General features: G+C 39.7%; 1 long non-coding RNA gene across 1 annotated transcript; it reads left to right on the forward strand.

The window, feature by feature from the left end:
• The first annotated feature begins 5286 nt into the window (after positions 1–5286).
• Positions 5287–6447, forward strand: LOC124805303. The gene is made up of 2 exons (XR_007017433.1): positions 5287–5341; positions 6289–6447. It is a non-coding gene; the product is annotated as an uncharacterized LOC124805303 (long non-coding RNA).
• The last annotated feature ends 11442 nt before the right edge of the window (positions 6448–17889 follow it).

Consider the following 17889-nt stretch of genomic DNA (forward strand, 5'->3'; position numbering starts at 1 on the left):
TCTAGAAGAGTAAACTCCAACAATCTATGTCTATTTATCGTGTGATAGTTAATGTTTGCAAAGGAGAAAATTTCACATCTATAGTTAATGTATGCAAAGTAGAAAATTTCACAACTAGTAAATCCGACTTCCGACTATTTAAGGAATCGAACTCCTATACATAAATTCTCATATCTCCTGAACCATAAATCGCATAATGATAGCACATGTCACCTACATTCCTCGATACGAGTGGATACCATCTGCAAAACGTGCTGCGAGTGGAGGTAGTGATACAAAAGCAAAAAACTAAAACGTCATGCCCGAGGCTGCTGCTTTAGCACACCAGTGATGGAAATGTAGAAAGCGCAAAACTTTCTTCCTTCGATCGTTTTGCAGGGAATATGTGCAAGAAAAAGTATTAAATAAAAGATAAAGTTTGTTGGAAATCAATAAGTGTTCTGATATCACAAATACTAGATGAATGTCGTCTCGGTAATCTATGCGCCGTGTGTAACCTCGCCTCGAGACGTATACACATTTTATGACTTTTAATTTGACTCAGTAAGTTAAGCCCTTAATGCAAGATCATTCCTCTTTCAAGTAGATTATGACAGCGTATTAAATGTTTTATTCCGGCCAAAAATTTTTGTTGCCACTGTAAGTCCCACTGGAAGCAGTTGGATAGGCAACCTCTCCACTAGGATTGAGCACCAGTTGAACCATTTAGCAATATAATTATAGTAATAACTACGGAACTTAACTAACCAGCACGTGAGTCTAAATATGTGACCTGTATTAGGTGTCTCCGAAACATGTTCAATAGACTGGGAGCCGGTTTCTTCCAGGGTGTTTGCTTTGGAGATTTAAGATAATTCTAATACAGACGGAATATGTAAAACAAAAATGTATCAACATAAAAACACTTCACAACGACGATTCACAATACATTCAGCATATTAAAAAGGAAGGTAGGGAAAAGCAAGAATTATTCTAATTAAACAGACTAGTTATTTTCCCCCGATGCACTTTATTAAACCAAGGAAAGGTGTTCCAGCCCATATGTTCTGTAATCGCGATCAATAAACGTCAGAGCATGTAAACGTATGAGGAGGCTTGTTCCAGTCGTGGTTTTCCTTATGTGATTCCATAACATATTAACACTGTTGTTTCCAGAGAACAGTGATGGACAAGATGTCATCCAACTATTCCCTTGATAAATTCAGTGGGCTACAGATCAAGCGAATGAGCCTGATAGGAAGGTGACAGACACTGTTCTTCTACGCAGGCCTGCACAGTGTCCATGAAGTTTGATTGCTCGTTTTCTGAACGTGTTCAATTAATGTGCGTGGACAGAACCTCGTGGAATAAAACCTCACTGATCAGAATGCCTTCAGGACGTTGGAATCGATACCTACTGTTACATAAGTTATGTCAATAACGTCACACTTCACTGAAGTACTCTGTTGCATCTAACAATGCAGACTGCGAGCTTAGCGTTTACTGCTGTAGCGTCTAACCAATATCATTGTTTCAGACCACAGTGAACAGCTCAATGACACGAAAAATATATAGAATCAAGTCCACTGGTGCAAAATGATATAATGAAAGTGCGTTCAGAAAATATTAAAATCCAGTACAATGAAGATGTCGTAACTAATGAAAATAGTGTCAAACTGGTACTCAGAACCAGCATTTCTGAAGACCTGCCGCCGATTTCATTTCATGTCATTACACATTCACACCTTTCAACTTCAGTGTCTGCATTTATTTCATTTCAACGAAATTAATTCAATTTATTGGTATTTCTAATCCAGGCAAAACCATAATTCTTTACAACAACTTTCTCCTCGGTTGTGGAGTTGTTACATAACCACTGTGAGAAACTCTAGTGTCACTGATAAGTAAGATCTTATTCGAAGGTGAATGAATATTCATATAATATAACAGTTGAGACTGCTGCTCGTAAAACGCGAGATATTTAGGTTAACACCAGCCACGACATATTGTCTCCAGGACAAAGTGAAATGTAACGAATTCTGTAATACAAAAGGTTGCTTCTCTTAACGCCAACGAGTGCATTTAACGGGTCTGCTGCGTTTGCAGTTTGTGGGCAGAGGACAGTTGTGCAATGACTTCAGTACCTTCCGTCCACCCCTCAGCTATTGGCCTTTGCCCTGTCGACAGAGAAAGCTCCACAACCAGTACTACAGTTCAGTGTCGATTCGTCTTACATATGACGAACTCAGACGTTTCAAGCTCTGCGGATAAGAATGGGATGTTCCAGTACCCGCTCTGACAACCATAATGTGCCCAGTTGTGGAATACCATCTGAAACTTCTTTGCTAAAGACGTAGGGACTGATACCAGCGTACTCTCTCTTGTTATGGCTTCTCAGTTTCGTTTTGTAGCTCGTTACTGATTTAGCAGGACGTTCCCTTGTCGCAGATAAGGCTGCATTACTTTCATTTCGTGTTGAGCCTCTTAATCTAACCCTAATCACTTGTTGTGTGAACACATTATCCATGTCCTTCCAGTATGGTTATTCGAGACGTTATTTGTGGGTATCCAAGGCACCGTATACTCTAATGTTTGTTTCTGCCTGGAGTTACAAACAGCTTCTTTTGTTACATAATGACAAATGCTAAAATTACAACATACACGGAATGATTCAGCTGTCCCTACCCATGAGTTTTATGTAACCTGAAACGCCTTCGAATATCGCGTGCCAGTTTTCATATTCTCTTGCTTACTACGTTCAAATTATTAGTCCTACACCCAAGAAGACAGGACCTTTTTGTAGAAACTTGAATGTACTTAAACGAAAAAGTGAAACGCTTTCGCTAGAGGCCGAAGTTTTGTATTTATTCGGGAAATACGTAAAAAAGTGACCTTCGAAGGCGGTTTCTTTTTAGTAACTCAAAAACTATGACTTGCGGCTGAAGCGGATCACAACACAGAATTTACCTGCAGTAAATTTTCTACAAAAATGTGTTGTTGAATTTTTCCGTAGGAATAACAGTTTGCGCGTAGCAAGTGAGAGAGTAAGAGAGTCTCGAGTGTACTTTTTGAAAGCATTGTGGCTCTCATAAAACCCATAGGTAGGGACAGCTGAATCACCATGTTTATCTTATATTCCATCAATTTCTATAAAAAGTGAGCGTTGACTTTGTCGACAGATGTTTTCGCTGCTACTCCTGGTGCTGCCTTTGCTGGCGGAGGGTGCTTCCACAGAGAGTGTGGGCTGTGTACTGGCAGCTGCCTCCACTGAGGCGTTCTACATGACTACCGTAAGTTAGCAGCAGTAGAGAAAGGGTATCATACAAACTTACATATATTGTACTTATGATTACTTTACATCTTGTTAAAAGCTGTCTTTTAGTGTCTTTATGGCAGGAGGAAATAAGATTCATAGATTATGTATGACAGTAGAAAAGTAATTGCTGTAAATTAGGGAAACGTATTCTCAGAAATCTTCTCCGTAACAGTACTAACTAAAGCCTTAAGTCAGAAACTCCCTCAATTGACAGCAATATGTTACTAAAATTAAGGTTTTATTTAAATATATAATACTCCAAACTGAGTCAGTGTAACGTATACCTGAACCTTGCTGTAAAGTTAGATATATACATCTACTTCAGTTGTATTGGCGTAGATAAATCCTTTCCCCTTTTTTGTCTGTAGAGTTTGGTTTTCACCTGTAGTCAACTTGCTATCAAGGTCATTTTAGACTTTAACAGTAAGGGTATATAGTTTCACTGGATCAATGCGTAAATCCTCCAATTTGTACACTAGAATAGTTATTGTCACATGCTATGAACACTGTACTTGCAATCTCCTCTGTGGAACCATAGGAGGAGAAACCGTGGTACCAGCAATACCAGTGCCAGGTACCCGGTCTGTTTGACCTGGGCTGTGTCACGTACGTCCAGTCTCCTGGGGAGAGCGACACCGAGGTGTACCTCACCGGCAACTTCAGCAAAGCACCTCTGTAAGTTACCAGGTTAACCTGATGTAGGTTAAATATCGTATGTACACTGGTTACAGTGATTGGATTCTGTTGGATCACGGTAAATAAGGGACAATTGACCTCTTTTCTTGGAAGAGCTTCATTCGTTAGTGACGGAAAATAATGCATTCAACTGGAAGCAATGGAGATGGAAATCTGTACCAATGTAAGTAATTTCTGTGACACTGGAGATATTGAACCACATGTTTACAGTTATACCTTCAACATAATAAAATCATTTTGAATACAAAAAAAGTTTTTTAGTCGCTACCGAGATACACATCGGTAGTGTGTAGTACAGTCTGTGTATTAACAGTTATAATCTGCCAGGAAGTTACAGTTTGTGTATTAAAGGTTTTTATCTGTCAGTAATTTTCAGTCTGGGTATTGGATTTACTAGTTCTCTCAGCGATCTGAAATTATATTGTAAGGAATATGCTGCTAATCGCAAGTTAAACATCAGAAATAAGAACGAGGCAATCCTTTCACAAGGGCACTGCGTACTGATATTTAACATGCTTTCGGTTTCTCAACTCTAGTCATTATGTTCCTATGGAAAAGCCTGCATTGTAAGTAGTTCTGGTCAACGAAAGCATTACACTTATGACTTACGAAGTGTACTTTGCTAGAACTTCTACTGCTTCCATTGACTCCGGAATATGTCTAAAATATTCCGAATTATGTGAAGTCTTGAGAGAGCAAATTGGTCTTCCCCCGGAATTTTCAATCTTTACATCTGTAACTCAGCTGCTTGGAAAAAATTCGTAAACACATTTTAACGATCATACAGAAAGACATGCAACACGGCTTGTGTGCAGCATTGGCTGGAACTACTTCGGAAATCGTTAGTGCTGATTTCAATGAAAACTTTCAGCCTAGATACATTTCCAGATTGTAGCACAGCGAATGTCAATACAATACGCATGAGCATGGTATAAACACTTAACTTACTTGTACTGTTCTCTTTTTTTCAGCTTTCCTCTGAACAGCTATGTGTCAGACACTGGAAACAAGCTGGACAAGGTCTATGAAGGCGTATGTAAGTGCAAATTCATACTTCCAGAAATGTAAGCTATTTTTCTCACAGACGTGTAGAGGCATATTTTTGTTTTTAGAAGAAGGCACACGCATTACTCTTACACCGGAACAAACTATTTTTTTTTCTTATTCCTCTGGAGGAGCTAGACATAGATGTTGCAGCAAGCAGTAATTCTAACTGTCACGACCTGTAGACATGTGTATAAGTTGATATATATCTTCTCTTTCCAGGGGAATCTCTACTGAGCGGACAAGATAACGTAGTGTACTCGCACGAGCATTTCATCATAGACCACTACTGCTTTCTCGGATATGGTTAGTCTTTGTCATCTACTTCCTGTAACAACCTCTGCAATATTTTGGGCGTCATGAACGAGCTATGACGATAGTCTCTCATTTCGGTGTGTGAGAGTGAAGGAAAAAAAAGATTGCTCGAGTGATTCTGTGTTCTTGTCACAACTCAATGTTTAAATTTGTATTTGCAATACAGCATATTTTTCTCAGTTCCATAGAGATGAACACTACCAAACAACAAGTCCATGAACTTATATACATATATATCCCATGATGAGCCAAACTGTGTGTTATTGTTATTGCGTGCTGAAATTATCCCCATTTAAAATTAGCATAGTAGTAACACTATTTCAAGTTGTAGCACATACACGGTAGGAAGTGTTTCTCGTCTCATGACTTTGTTAATACTGTCATGTCACATTCGGTATTGATCTTCCGACCAGTTTCACTGGCGAAGAGGAGCAGTGGAAACAATATGGACACTCTTTTGCTAGCATGCTGGATCAAACCAACAACCTGCCATTTATATTATGGTCATTTAGAACTCCCTAAATCTCTTACAGCAAATTCCGGGAATAATTAATTTGCAACAGACTCTTCCGATTACGTTTCATTACGTCCCCTGACCATTATTATGCTCGGACTCTTATAAACTAGTCGTCAACAAGACGTTAAGATTTAAGTTCTACTTTTTACCTTCCAAGCCTGTTTTCAGTTAATGATTTCTAACTTCCACAAACGTTGTGGTGAAATTTAGCTGAAATGTTGGAAAGATTTATTGTGTTATTATAGTGTGTTCTACTCGACAGTAACTGCAGTCTGCAAGCTTATTCATTAAATTCAGTTGTAGTAAGGAAATCTACGATAATCTGTAGGATTTGCATATTCTGTAAAGATTCACGATACTTTTAATCCCGTCCGATAATTCGCCGGTGCAAAATTGAATAACGCGAACGTTTCTGTTACAGAAATGGCTCAAATCTTCACAACTGTCAAGGAACCTAGCGTCGAGTTGATGGAGCTGATATGGGAAGTTGTCAGTAATCACACTGAAGTGGACAAGTCTAAGTTTAAGAAAGTGGTCTGTTAATGCTGCACTTCTGATAAATAAATGTTAATGAACCACATTTTGAAACAGTCTTTCTTTCTCACCCTAATGTCCACCCAAAATCCATTTCTCCTAGCAACAACAAATTAACAATGTTAAATTGAAAGTACAATTCTGTACCGTTTAAAGTATATTATTAAACATAATTTCTGGCTTAACGTATTTCAGTCTCGTATGTAGATAGACGTTAAAACAAACGGCATCCAGAAGAGGGTATGGAAAATTTACTTTTACATACAGATGGAATGTATGTACGTCAAAACGAACAACGTAAGATAGGGAGCTTTATGCAATAAATGTGTTAATATATATATTTTTAGTACGTTACTATTTCCTTGTCGCTAGCCTCACTAGCCTTGTACCTACGGTCCCATCTGAGAAGCTTGCGTATTACAAACCTGCTGAGACAATGAGGGGTCACGTACCCGCATTGGGAAAACTTTCGAAGTTGTCTTCCACATTATACAAATCTTCGGTCAAGCGCAACAGTTTCTTCACAATTAACTTGCTTTCCGATTCAATGAACAAATGTTGATCTGTGGCAGTTGTAATAAAATGTCATCAGCAATGAGATATGTTGAAAATGTACTTCATAGCGTTGTCATTTCTATTTCTCCTACCATTCCGATATTTAGGTACATACTGAAGAAACAACGATTTCACGAATCCTACTTTAAGGTGGGAAGTACTTTCTGTTTATGGGCTTCATCTTTCATCGCTGGTCTAACACATAAACTCGATTTTTGCAACGAATTAACTTCTGTCTCCTATAAACTGTGCGTACGGGTTGAATTAACATGGTTACTCAAGACTATTTACCTCTGCACAAATCTGTCGCTTCTACATAGCTCACTGTAGCAAGGGGATTCGACTTCGGATGGGAGATTAACTTCATTGCGATTGCTTACACCGAGAAAGGAATCAGACAAGGAGCAATCGGTTATCTTAACTGAAACATGATCCAAGTAGCACAATAGAAATTTGTAGTGGTGAATAGCTTTCAATCTGTTTCCAGTTTGATAGAGATTTACAATCAAAATCATGTAGCATCACCTTTATTTAAGGAAATGGGACTGCAATGCAGATTCAGCTTGAAATCCACCGATAAAGATGCACGCCCTTCCATACTGGAGGGGCGTGGATAATATATTCACACAACAAGTGATTAAAGCTACACTACTGGCCATTAAAATTGCTACACCACGAAGATGACATGCTACAGACGCGAAATTTAAGCAACAGGAAGAAGATGCTGTGATATGCAAATGATTGGCTTTTCAGAGAATTCATACAAGGTTCTCGCCGGTGGCGACACCTACAACGTCCTGACATGAGGAAAGTTTCCAACCGATTTCTCATACACAAACAGCAGTTGACCGGCGTTCCCTGGTGAAACGTTGTTGTGATGCCTCGTGTAAGGAGGAGAAATGCGTACCATCACGTTACCGACTTTGATAAAGGTCGGATTGTAGCCTATCGCGATTGCGGTTTATGGAATCGCGACATTGCTGCTCGCGTTGGTTGAGATCCAATGACTGTGAGCAGAATACGGAATCGGTGGGCTCAGGAGGGTAATACGGAATGCCGTGATGGATCCCAATGGCATCGTATCACTAGCAGTCTAGGTGACAGGCATCTTACCCCCATGGCTGTAACGGATCGTGCAGGCACGTCTCGATCCCTGAGTCTACAGATGGGGACGTTTGCAAGACAACAACCATCTGCACGAACAGTCCGACAACGTTTGCAGCAGCATGGACTATCAGCTCGGAGACCATGGCTGCGGTTACCCTTGACGCTGCATCACAGGCAGGAGCGCCTGCGACGGTGTACTCGACGACAAACCTGTGTGCACGAATGGCAAAACGTCATTTTACCTAATGAATCCAGGTTCTGTTTACAGGATCATGATGGTCGCATCCGTGTTTGGCGACGTGGCGCTGAACGCACATTGGGAGCCTGTATTCGTCACCGCCATACTGGTGTATCACCCGGCGTAATGGTATGGGGTGCCATTGGTTAAACGTCTCGGTGACCTCTTGTTCGCATTGACGGCACTTTGAACAGTGGAAGTTACATTTCAGATGTCTTAGGACCCGTGGTTCTACCATTCATTCGATCCCAGCGAAACCCTACATTTCAGCAGGATAATGCACGACTGTATGTTGCAGATCCTGTACGGCCCTATCTGGATACAGGAAATGTTCGACTGCTGCCCTGGCCAGCACATTCTCAAGATCTCTCACCAACTGAAAATGTCTGGTCGATGGTGGCCGAGCAACTGGCTCGTCACAATACGCCAGTCACTACTCTTAATGAACTGTGGTATCGTGTTGAATCTGTATGGGCAGCTGTACCTGTACACACCATCCAAGCTCTGTTTGACTCAATGCCCAGGCGTATTGAGACCGTTATTACGGCCAGAGGTGGTTGTCCTGGGTACTGATGTCTCAGGATCTATGCACCCAAATTGCGTGAAAATGTAATCACATGTCAGTTCTAGTATAATATATTTGTTCAATGAATACCCGTGTATCATCTGCATTTCTTCTTGGTGTAGCAATTTTAATGGCCAGTAGTGTAGATTAAGAAGGGCAACACGGAATGAAAGTACTGCCGTCTTATCTGCGACAAGGGAACGCTCTGCTAAATCAGTAACGAGTTACAAAACGAAACTGAGAAGAGACAGTACGCTGGTAAACATGAGTCACTACGTCTTTAGCCAAGAGGTTTCATATAGCATTTTGAGTCTATGGAACCACTGGACACATTATGGTTGTCAGAGCGGGTACTGGAACATCCAATTCTTGTCCGCAGAGCTTGAAACGTCTTTGTTAGTGACATGTAAGACGGATCGACACTGAACCGTAGTTCTGGTTGTGGAGCTTTCTCCGTCGACAATGCAAAGACCATTGCTGAGGGGTGGACGGAAGGTACTGAAGTCATTGCACAACTGTCCTCTGCCCACAAACTGCAAACGCAGCAGACCCGTTAAATGCACTCGTTGGCGTTAAGAGAAGCAACCTTTTGTATTACAGAATTCGTTACATTTCACTTTGTCCTGGAGGGAATATGTCGTGGCTGGTCTTAACCTAAACATGTCGCGTTTTACGAGCAGCAGTTTTAAATGTTATGCTATATGAATAATCATCCAGCTTCGAATAAAATGTTACGTATCAGTGACACTTCGTAAATGGCACACAGTGGTTATGTAACAATTCCACCACCGAGGAAAAAGTTGTTGTAAAGAATTGTTGTTTTCCCTGGATTAGAAATACTAATAAATTGAATTAATTTCGTTGAAATGAAATAAATGCAGCCATTGTAGCTGAAAGCTGTGAATGTGTAATGACATGAAATGAAATCAGCGGCAGGCGTTCAGAAACGCTGGTTCTGAGTATCAGTTTGACACTATTTTCGTTAGTTACGACATCTTCATTATACTGGAGTTTAATATTTTCTGAACGCACTTTGTTATATCATTTTATACCAGTGGATTTGATTCTATAGATTTTTCGTGTCATTGAGCCCAGTTCACTCTGTCCTGAAATAATGGTATTGGTTAGACACTGCAGCAGTAAACGCTAATCTCGCAGTCTGCATTGTTAGATGGAACAAAGAACTTCAGTGAAGCGTGACGTTATTGATATAACTGATATAGCAGTCGGTCTCAATTCCAACGTCCTGAAGGCGGTCAGATCAGCGAGGATTTATTCCACATGGTTCTGTCCACGCACATTAATTCCACACGTCCAGAAAACGACGAATCACACTTCATGAACACTGTGCAGGTCTGCGCCGAAGAACAGTGTCTGTCACCTTCCTATCAGGCTCATTCGCTTGATCTGTAGCCCATCGAATTTATCAAGCGCATATTTGGATGAATTCATGTGTATCACTGTTCTCTGGAAACAACAGTGTCAGTATGCTATGGAATCACATAAAGAAAAGGGATCAAGCCTCCTCATACGTTTCCATGCTCTGACGTTTATTGATTGCGATTACGGAATATATGGTCTTGAACACCGTTCCTTGGTTTAACAATGTGTATCGGGGGAAAATAACTAGACAGCTTAGTTAGAATAATTCTTGCTTTTTCCTAACTTCCATTTTAATATGCTTAATATGTTGCGAATAGCCATTGTGAAGTGTTTTTCTGTTGATACTTTTTTGTTTTACATATTCCGTCTGTAACAAAGCAAAAATCCTGGATGAAACCGCGTCCCAGTCTATTGAACATGTTTCGGAGACACCTAATACAGGTCACATACTTAGACTCACGTGCTGGTTAGTTAACGTTCGTAGTTATTACTATAACTATACTGCTAAATAGTTCAACTGGTGCTCAATTCTTGTAGTGAGGTTGACTATCCAACTGCTTCCAGGAGCACTTCCAGGGGCAACCAAAATTTTTGGCCGAAATAAGAAACTTAATACGCAGTGATAATCTACTAATGAGAGGAATAATCTTGCATTAAGGGCTTAACTGCCTGAGTCAAATAAAAAATTATAAAATATGTATTTGTCTCGAGCCGAGTTAACACACGGCGCGTAGATTACCCAGACGACATTCATCCAGTATCTGTGATATCAGAACACTTATTTCCGCCACTGGTGTGCTAAAACAGCAGCCTCAAGCATGACGTTTTAGTTTTTTACTTCTTTATCACTACCTCTACTCGCAACACATTCTGCAGATGGTATCTACATGTACCAACGAATGTAGCAGACGTGTGCTATCATTATGCGATTTATGGTTTAGGAGATATGAAAATTTATGTATAGGAGTTAGTGTCCTTAAACAGTCGGCAGTCAGATTTACTAGTTGTGAAATTTTCTCCTTTGCAGACATTAACTATCACACGGTAAATAGGTATAGATTGTTGGAGTTTACTCTTCTAGATAAAAGGTAACCCCCCTATTTATAATTGTTAATTAATATTCACTTTCTACAGGTCAATAATAGAAGCAGTATGTGTTAGATGTTTGGCTACTTACAGCTGTTCCGTGTGGGATGTCGTTATGAGAAAATCCATAACTGCGTCTCCCTTAAATACGATTCCGTTCAAGGACACCTGGAAGCGGCCTTTTATCAGAGACACCTATGTACACTGTGAAAGGAGCAGACAAAGTGATACTTAATTACTTCTTAATATGTAGACCCAGCTGCTAATCTGCTAAACACACACGACATGTGACACATGTGGCAGCTCTCTTATATTCGCACATATGAAATTCGAATACAAAAGCGAGTCACGTTAAATAATTTAACGTGCCAATGACAAGGTACATTTGATTATTGTTTCTTACGTAACTGAAAATTAGTAAAATATATGTAGTTTGAACGATTAACAACGTAGTTTTTCTAACTAACGAAGGTTTTATTGAAGGAAAAATCTATTTACTACACAGAATAATAAATGCATTGAGTTATATTTCATATCTCGCTCCATCTTAATATAAAACAGATATGTGGTGATTCCTATCTGATGACAATTGGGACGTTGTGTAGAGCGTGTTCCAGTAACTAACATTCCGTCTGCTAATCCTGGATAGCATCTTCAGAGACCACAATGCTAGATGGTTTCCGAACTTTAGCAAGATCGACCAACCGAGCTTAAATAGAATAGAAAAACTGAAATTTGACATATTGTGGGCCTTAGTGTTAGATAACGCAAATAGTTCTAACTCTTCTACAGTACAAGCTCCGTAACACACCTGGGCGCCCCTCTGAGGTCTTTGGCAATGGTCGTATTGCGTCACGACTCTACCCCCGCGTGCTTCATGTGAGCACTTCGATTTGATGAACTTTTTGAGACTGAAAATCAATTAATTTCGTCTTTATAGTCTTAAACAAAGTCTGCAGAGAGACAAAAGGACACTGATACATGCTATGCCATACACCGCAATATTACGCCAATGATACAGGAACCATCAAGAATGAAAACAGCGTCTATGAAAGCCTGAACACTATCTTCTAATACAGCCTTCTCTCCGGTGAACTGCCTATCGTTCGTACTGGTGAACGGACCTATTGTAGTTTCCCATGAAACTAGCATTCTAGTGGCCCTGATACTTTTTTAACATCACTTAGATCTCCTGTTCAATGTGCTCAAGCAACATGACTGAAATATTTGGGGATAAAATTAAGGTGTCTGTTCAAAGTGTTCAAACAGACTACCCCATTGAATTTTGTACATTGCATTGCCTAAAGCTAAATTACAATCTTGGTCCTTCCTTTTGTCCAAGCTTTTAGTAGAAACGTCAGTGGCCGGCCGGTGTGGCCGTGCGGTTCTAGGTTCTAGGTGCATCAGTTTGGAACCGCGTAACCGCTACGGTCACAGGTTCGAATCCTGCCTCGGTCATGGATGTGTGTGATGTCCTTTGGTTAGTTAGGTTTAATTAGTTCTAAGTTCTAGGGGACTTATGACCACAGATGTTAAGTCCCATAGTGCTCAAACGTCAGCTTCATCGATTTCGATTCAAAGGTGAAATCGGGTATTGTTCTTACAATGTCAGTGAACAAAGGTGCCATATGTCTTATCGGAGACTTACTTGAAACATTCTTCATCGCTTATTGAGACTTTCAAAAATTGTTTCATTTTACCAGATGTACTGGACAGAGACCAAAATAAAAGTTATCGTTGAATACACAACAATTGGTGTTCTCTCAAGGCTCTCAAGATGTTCTTGGGCGCTAGTTAACTCATGGTCATTGTTGATTCCTTGCCGTAGTACCTCATACATTGATTATATTATTAAAATATGTTGTGCTCTAATAAAAATGATTAAAAACTAGTTTTTGAACTACTGAGAGTTAATTGTAAAAGTGGTGTTTGAGATGATTTTTTTCTTTTATTAGAGTTCAGAAAAAAGAAACCCAAGTTGTGTGCCATTTTCATTAAAAATGTGTTTCACTCTAACACTGTGTTTCATTCATTCTTCATCTAAAACATAGTAAACGAAGTCTCAGCACACCTAACTCTAAACGCTATAAATAACAGTTCTGCTACAATGTCTTGATAAACTAGTCGTTTCATGAAACGATTACGATTTTGTACTCTTTCTTTTATAATTTAACATTTGGCATTATTTAAGAATTGTTCTCAGGATATCAACCAAGTAACCTAAACTACATTAAATTCGGTTCATTGGGCGAGAAGAATTCTTCGGTGAAATTGGCTTAGGAAGCCTACATTCACATTTGATTTATGATAAGCATTTAATTTTCCATAGCTAAAAATGTGTTGCTGTTAACTGATATTCGTACTGTCTCAAGTAAGTAGAAGACTCTGTCGAAGGAGTGATTTACTACAGTAAGGTTTGTGGAAACATTTGGTATTCTAGTGGCTTTCCTTTCGAGTACTCGGCCATTATTGTGATTTTCTTAGACTGGCTCAGTTGTAGAGGGTCGTAACGGTACAGACTGTTCAGTCAGAACCTGGTTTGTTTGATATAAGCTAGGATGGTCTGAGAAGCGCACTGCATGTGATCTTGGCTAAACAATGGATGGGGGGTATGGGTTTCTGAACTGACTGTGTCTCTTCATCGTCGTTGGTGATGAAACGTTGAAAACTAATATATAATCAAGTGTGATGTGTCCACGGCACATTAATTCATAAGGCATCGCTTAAAGTCGTTGGCGTATCAGTACCAATAGAAAAAGAAGAGGAACAGATTAATTGAGTTCTAGCGGCATCGCTCATTGTGTCACAGGAAACAGGAATATTAGAAAGTGCGGCAAAATTTTGAGCGTTGTTATAACGCATGAACTGAGATTTGAAGTCGTCACTTCCAAAACTGATATTAAGTTGATGCTATAGGTAGTAAACTGCTCATGTCTATAAACAACTAAACGCTTCCAGCTACTCGAACCGTATGTACAATTACTCCTGTACCATCTCTGTCATTTGCACCCTAATGGTATTTTATTGATTATTTTTCTAACGTAGCTGTTAACAACTTCCCATGATGATTTTCCGAAACAAAACTTTTTGTGTGCTTGGCAAAAATTCTTACAGTAAAATTAATTCGTTTTCAGTCCATACTCCACAAGTGAATCATTGTGTAAGGAGTAAAATTGTTATACAGCCGTAGACGTAATTGCGTATACTTCCATTATATGTGTTTACACATGGTACTACAAACGTTTAGGGATGATGGCGGAAGATAAATGTATCAATCTGAGGTTATGACCCTCGTCAGGGAACGACCGAATTGAATGTTACAAGTGAAAGTCGTCTTGATATCACTGACTGGAATACAAGTGCCGGCACTATTCGTACTAACATTGTAGGGGAGGGAGATTTCAGAGGTGGTAGTATGAACCAAAACAAGAAAATAATGTCAGGTAAACGACTCTAAATTACATCCCTTAAGGGCTATGGTAACTTGTTCATCTTCCATACTATGAAACACGTAACGTCCACTGAACGAATTCCCATAGCTCTTAAGATACGCAGTTTAAAGTCCATAGTCAATGGATATCCTTGTTTTGATCCATAATAAGTCCTATAAAAACGCAGACAGCAAAAACCCGGCGGTAGAAGAAATGCGTCTCCTGGTATCTAACACGAACATTCGCTCATACCTCTTAAGGTATGAATTTTAAGGTCCTTGTTTACTAGGAATTTGTTTTTCTTGTTTTGGTCCTGACTACCACCTCTGAATGTTGCCTACACTAGAATCTAGGAAGCCGAGAGCTTGTTCATAACGAAGTATCAAATTTACATTTCTGCTGAACATTGGTACTGTGTCTTTAAGTACTCAATATGTCTAAGTTTCTACAAAGACCCACGGAATATTTAATGAATATTAAGAATCTACATACAATAAGCAACAATTCTCCAATTACGTTTGTTGCGCTTGTCAATGAAAACTGCACCTGTTGTTTCTCATACCATTCAGTTTAAAATCTAGTATCTATTATTATTCAAAGGTTCCATTTTTACATCGCGTAAAAGCAGTGATTTAACATCCATGTAGATACCTTAGAAAGTAAGTTACACCAGTCGACCATTTCTAGTACCACCGTACAGCAAGGGTGGCGCAATGCCAGAAGAGAGTATATGTATTGGGTGTCCTGCAGATCACTCTTAGAGTTACTATTCGACAATCCCAATACCTAGTTTCACATAAATTATTTATACAATAAAAGGTAGAAGATAAAACATGAAATTCCATATACGCGTAAATAAAAGGCCAGAGTACAGTTTTGTATGAGGTTATGTTGCAAAAAGTGCTACAAGTGTCATAAAGTTGCCCACTTTGACGGCATTACAAATACAGAACTGAAAGAGGAGAAGTGCCTAAAACGATAAGTAGCTTGTGACATAATGAAATTACACCTTTATTTATCTTTCTCAGAAGGGAGTAAGCTACTTGTGATTCTATACATTATAATATTGGTATGAAGCAAAACAAAAATAGCTGATTTAGTATATTATCGTCGCTATACTCATACTACTAGACTTCTGCTTGCTATAGCGATAGATATAGCTAGCAGAACTCTACTAATACCATTACTACTGGCCCTGTTTTCATCGGAACCGAGGCAGAATTTTCCTACACGTCGGTCAGGGGCCTGGAGATCGTGTAGTAAATGCTGACACGTGTAACCAAATAAAATAAGTTTGGAAACTAGACGGCAGAAAGGTTTTAATTTTACACCCTGTGTCAAACTGCCGAGTCCCGCAACCATCCATAAAAAGATGGATATACCGAGACAGATGTATATGACCGTGCTCGCAGACAGTCCACTGAAAGTGTGAATACTTATATACATGCAAATAAATGCTATATCCAATACAAGTATCAATTGGTGGCTCCACGATCCTGCACTGACGATTGAGAAATATATCTGCCCCCTCGGGCGCTAGTCGCAGTGGCTCTCTGTCATCCTGCATCTCATTAAGCATGGTATCCTGAATCTACCATATATTCCGTATTCGCATTGCACTAGTGGAAACCGACTAACGCGACGAGCAGCAGCGAGGAATGATAAAAAACCGGACATCTTTCCGCTGTCGAATTCCGACACATGTTGATAGATGTTTCTCCTTAATTTTATCCATTCTTTGCAGAGTTTCTTCCATGACTGTATTACTCTCGCAATAATAATAACCGCCTTCAGCCACAAATTGATTTGTGGCTGAAGGCGTTTATTCTTTATTGTTATGTTTCTCCTTCTTACAAAATATGAAACACTGTTTCATCACAACCAACCATCAATCAAATGCAATTTCTGGATGAGACACCTTCTGTGCAATCGTTCCTTATACAGGATGACTTTAACTAACGGTTAAAAATCTCAGAAGCGACGTAGATAACGCTGGGACATGTGGGGACACAAATGTTTTGAAATACCCCTAATGTAGACGACATTAAGAACTTGCAGCATGGTGCAGGTAAAAAATAGGCCTGCAACAAGTTTGAAATAAATGGTTGTAGCTTCGTCATAATTTGCATTGAGCAGTAGCTTCTTTTTATTTCTTGATGGTGACTAGTTTCGGATACCCCTGTCCTGTGCAAACAATCCGTGCTGTATGTATGACAAACAGGCGACAGCCCATATACAGGGACTGCCTTTGCCGTAATAAAAGCTGTATTGGGCCACCTGAACAATAGCAAATTACACTAAGTAGGATGGACCTGTCCTACGTGCAGTAGTTTCCTGTTGGTAATTCGACCGAATGCCGCTTTGATTACTGCAGGGGCAGTTACTGTACATTGGCTGTCGCCTGTTTGTCACACTTAGAGCACGGATGCTCTGAAAACGGACACGGGTATCCGAAACTACTCAGCATCAAGAAATAAAATATAGTTACTGCTCAATTCAACTTATGATGAAGCTACAACCATTTACTTCAGTGGAGAAAAATAAAAAAGTGATGTCACAACGCGATGTCACTCGATGCATCGACTGATCCTATTTGTTTGTAGCACCAGACTATTGCGAAACAAAATAATCACGTCGACGTGGCTGCCGGCTCAACTACAGGACTTCTGCGTGACAGGCTTATGTTTCGGTTCTTGTCCCTGGCCAGCAGTATTTTTTACATTATTTTTCACATTTATGAGTTCTCAGCTGTGTATTTATTTATTATTTTATCCAGCGCTATCGCAGTCTACGCTGCTTTATTGCAATGTACAGTACAGCAAAAAGCCTACCCTAGAGCGTCACAGCTAAGTGAGTACAACGCTACTGACCATTAGAATTGCTACACCAAGAAGAAATGCAGATGATAAACGGGTATTCATTGGACAAATATATGATACTAGAACTGACATGTGATTACATTTTCACACAATTTGGGTGCATAGATTGTGAGAAATCAGTACCCAGAATAACCACCTCTGGCCGTAATAACGGCCTTGATGCGCCTGGGCATTGAGTCAAAAAGAGCTTGGATGGTGTGTGCAGGTACAGCTGCCCATGCAGCTTCAACACGATACCACAGTT

Source organism: Schistocerca piceifrons, chromosome 7 (assembly GCF_021461385.2).
Source record: "Schistocerca piceifrons isolate TAMUIC-IGC-003096 chromosome 7, iqSchPice1.1, whole genome shotgun sequence".
NCBI classification, from domain to species: domain Eukaryota; kingdom Metazoa; phylum Arthropoda; class Insecta; order Orthoptera; family Acrididae; genus Schistocerca; species Schistocerca piceifrons.